The sequence below is a fragment of the Polistes fuscatus genome, unplaced genomic scaffold (genome assembly GCF_010416935.1).
Source record: "Polistes fuscatus isolate 324 unplaced genomic scaffold, CU_Pfus_HIC Scaffold12, whole genome shotgun sequence".
Taxonomy (NCBI): Eukaryota; Metazoa; Arthropoda; class Insecta; order Hymenoptera; family Vespidae; genus Polistes; species Polistes fuscatus.
The window spans coordinates 4,826,392-4,831,149 of NW_025113020.1; positions in this window are offsets into that span (position 1 = coordinate 4,826,392).

Sequence of the window (4,758 nt, forward strand, 5' to 3'; positions counted from 1 at the left end):
TAAATTTGTTCTAATAAGGCGCCGTTCGCTTGGTTAAATGCTATACTATTATAATAACGCATAAAATCACGATACTGTTATACTATGGGAAATATTTTGTTCTCGTTTGAAAAAGAAAAAAACAGGAAACGTTCCGAGAACTTTTTAATTATCTTGAAGCAGTAGAAAGTGGTCTATCATCAATTTGTTAAAAATCATTAATTAATTATTGAAGAAAATAATCAAATTATTCTTGTAGTATTTTTCAATTTTCTTTTGTAATATCTTCATAAAAATATACTTTACGAGTATTCCTTAAAAAAGAAAATTTCAATTATACGTGTTATTAATATTGTTGTAATTAATTTATTAAAAAAATGTATTTATTCGTTATTAACAATTATTAAATTGACATTAGAAAATAGTGATATCAATTATGTGGCGCCGTCCGATGAATCAATAAAATGATTTCATTACCTAACGTCGATAAGGAAGAACGTTGTAGAAAATTATCATACCATTTATGACAACGATAACAATATTTATATTGACGCAATCTATTTTAAATAAAACCAATCCTATCTAATTTTTATTTTCACAATACAACAAACACACGTTGATATAGAAACAATTAAAAGTATTTTCAAATGAGACTGATGAGTATTTTCAGATGAGGCAGCAACTATCACTCATAATTATTATTATTCATTTTCAAATGATTTCCAAATGAAACCTTTTTTTTTATATCCAAATCTAACGTATTCGAATGTTATTTGAAAATATAAATATTTAAAATCAATTCCAGAAGCTTCGAACGAACCAATCAGGATCGATCGAACTAAAGCTTAATTGGACAAGATTCTAAAATTTCGTCGATTTTCACATTTAACCAATAAAAACGCAGCATGGCATAGGTTAGACCTAACCTAACTTTTCGTAAATGGAATCTTTCCTAACGACGACAACGGAGTACCATGCGGCAAAATGTCGTACTAGAAGCATATTGCACGGTCGCCATATTGTCAAGTTACCATGTTAGAAAGAAACCTACAAAAACCGTAAAGAGAGTAAGCGAGAGATCACGAGAAAAAGTGGAAATAAGAGAGGGTAAGAGGGAGAGATAGAAAAAGAAAGAAGGTGAGAGTGAAGTGAGAAAGAGAGAGAGAGAGTGAGAGAGAGAGGGTGGGAGGGAGAGAGGGAGAAAGAGAAAGACCAAGTGGATGTAAAACAGAGTGAGATGATAACCCAGTCGTTAGTAGGAAGAGAGAGAAGATAAGAGGCGGATGACAGAAATGCATAGTCGTGTAACGAAGGAAGAAGAGGAGCAAGAGGAAGAAGAAGAGGAGGAAGAAGAAGAAGAAGAAGAAGAGGAGGAGGAGGAGGAGGAGGAGGAGGAGGAGGAGGATCAGGAACAGCAGCAGCAGCAGCAAGAGGAGGAGGAGGTGGTGGAGAAAGAAGAAGAAGTAGAAGCAGAAGAAGAAGACAGGAGAGTAGACTACAAGAGTACAGCAGCGACAACGACAGCAGCAGGAGAAGCAGAAGCAGCAGCAACAGCAGCGCTTAAAATCCGAAACGTTAGGGTCGTTCGCGCGTAATTCGGGGCGTGTGCCGGCGCTGTCTGTCGTCGCTGTCTGTCGTCGCATATCTCTTTGGCCCGTGACGGAAGGTCGGAAAAACGTGTCCAAGTTAGTTGGGGGAAAGAGATGATTAAACCGATCTGAAAGGGCAACGGTAGTTGTCCGTACGTAACGTCACACGGGGGACGTTGATATCGTCTGTCCAGTGTCTCTCTGTCTGTCTATCAGTCTGTCCTCCTGTAACTACTGTCTCTCTCTCGCTCTCTCTTTATCGTTTCTAGTTAGAGACAGAAAGGAACTGAGTAACGGAGTTTTGTGTATAGGAAAGAAGAAAAAGAAGATATGGAAAGATAGAAAGATTGAAATATTAAGAGAGAGACAAAAATATATATATATTATATATATAAAAAAGAAACAAAAAAATAAAAAATTGTGTAGTTAGAAAAGAAGAGGAGTTTAGTTATAGTTGTGTGTGCGTGTGTATCTCTCTCTCTGTGTATGTTGCGTGTGTGTGTGCGGTCAGGTCGCCATTTTTACCACACGATGCGGCAACCGTGCGTGCCCGTTCGATCCGCCATTCCAAACAATCGGTGTACTAGGTACCCTAACGGGGTGCATTCGACTAATACAACAGCAGACCGATAGTTTTTTAAATCGACTACTCAACAGGAATAATATCGATCGGTTAGATACACCCATAGACCACCCACCCCCTCCCCCCCGTACTGAATACACCGTGTTTTAACGTTAAATAGTAAGAATAATCATAATAATAATATCGTCTAAAGGGTTTAATGAACATTATTGTCTTGTTGAGGAATAGAAAATAAGAAGAAGAAGAAGAGAAAAAGACGAATAATTAAAAAGGATTTTTCAAATAATTATAAGAAGAAGGGTGACGACGACGAGAATAACAAGAAGAACGACAACGAAGACGACAACGTCGACGTCTAAAATTCTACGATTAGCCATAGTAACAACAACAACAACACAACAACAACAACAGCAGCAGCAGCAGCAACAGCAACAAAAACAGCAACAGTAGCGACGAAAACGTTAACAACATTAAAAAGACAAGAATTAACGATATCAAATATTTTACGACAAAGACGGTAGCGATCGTAGTGTTGGTGGTGGTGCTGGTGGTGGAGGTGGTAGCCAAGAGGAGGCGAAGGAAGAGAGGTGGTGGTGGTGGTGGTGGTGTTGTTGCTCCTCTTCGTCATCATCATCATCATCATCATCTTCATAGTGTTACTAGTGATACTAGTTACATCATTATTACATATTCAAACAACAACAACAACAAAAACTATCATCACCGCTGGAATAAAAGGAGCAACAACAACAACAATTGCTGCAGGGACTTTTACTGTGGTGCTAACAATTGTTGTTGTTGTTGTTGTTGTTATTATTATTATTACTGCTGTTATTATTGCTGCTGTTGGGCAGTTGTTAGTTGAAAAAAGGAACGTCGTCGAATACAACAACAACAACAACAACAACAACAACGATAACGACGACGACGATTTATCAAAAGAAGAACAACACAAACAACGAGAAGAGGAGGAGGAGGAGGAGGGTTATCAAAAAGTTGAGGAACTGGCGAAGAAAAAAAAGAGGAAAGGTGGAGAGGAGGAAGAAGAAGACAAGAGGAAAAGATTTAAAAGGAGAAGAATAAGAATGAAAATTAATCGAGCCAAGGTGGAGGATGATGACGATAACGACGAGTAGGTTGAAGTCGATTATGACAAGGATGATGATGATGATCATGATGATGATGGTGATGACGATGATGATGAGGAGGAGGATGACGATGATGATGATGATGATGCCGATGATTATTATTACCAATAATATTATAACCGATCTTCTCAATTGGTCAATAAAAAAAACGATATTACCGATAATAATCATCGAGGATTGATTTCTTCTGTGATAAGGAAGGATTTCTTCGTTGTGTTGTATATCTTCCTTCCTTCGTTGCGCCAACATATAACAATAACAGTAATAACCTAAAAAAAAAAAAAGAAGAAGAAGAAGAAGAAAAGAAGAAAACATTATTAATTAACAATAACAATAATAATAATAAATAATAATAATAATAATAATAGTAATAATAATAATATTATTAGAAGACACGACGAGAGAGAAGGGACGTCTCCGTCGGGTTTAACAAGGAGTCGTCGTACTCGGGGTGTGCGCGCGCGCGCACCTATCATCCATCCATCCATCCATCCATCCATCCATCCATCTATCTATCTATCCATTCGTGAGTTATCGTGGTAGTGGTGGTGGTGGTGGTGGTGGTGGTGGTGGTGACGATGATGATGATAGTGTTGATGACGGTGATGGTGTGGTGGTTATGGAAATATCTGTGCTAGTAGTTGTCGTCGTCGTCGTCGTCGTCTTCGTCTTCTTCGTCTTCGTCTTCGTCTCTTCGTAGTAAAATCAGCAAAAAAGTAGCAGCGAGAAAAAAGCAGTCATCGGACAATATTAGTAGTGTGTGGTGTGTGTGTATGTGCTAGTGGATTGATAATAATAATAATAATAGTAGTGGTAAATAGGAATTACACATAAGGACAAAATACATACAAATATATACGTGTATGTGTATTCGCTACGTGCTCCTAAGAGGTCCTGTCTCTTTCTATCTTACGCACGCACACACACACACACACATTTGCAAAAAAATACTCCGTTGCAGCAGCAGCAACAGCAGCAGCAGCAGCAGCAGCAGTTTGTTGCGGCCTGTGCGTGCGTGTGTGCATGCGTGCATGCGTGCACTCGTGTACGTTACTACTTGTGCGTGTGCGCGCGTGTATGTGTGTGTGCGTGTCTGCACACATATACTTGTACTCTTGTACGTGCGTGGTTTCGCGTGTTTCTCGACACGCACCGAACTCTTTCTATCTGCTGTTCTCTCTCTCTCTCTTTCTCTTTAACTCTAACTCTCACTCACTTACTCCCTCTCCCCTCTCTTTGCTCTCTCTCTTTCTATTTCTCTCTCTCTCTCTCTGGTCTTGCTGAGCAGCGCACGATCGATGTGACACACCGTGTGCCGCCAGTACGTCGCATTCCGTACAAAAACTTTCGGCCAGCTTGTCGAACGGAAGGAAGAAAGGAATAGGAAGGAAGGAAGGCAGGAAGAAAGGAAGGAAGGAATAAAGGAAGGAAGGAAGGAAGGACAGAAGCAAGCAAGGAA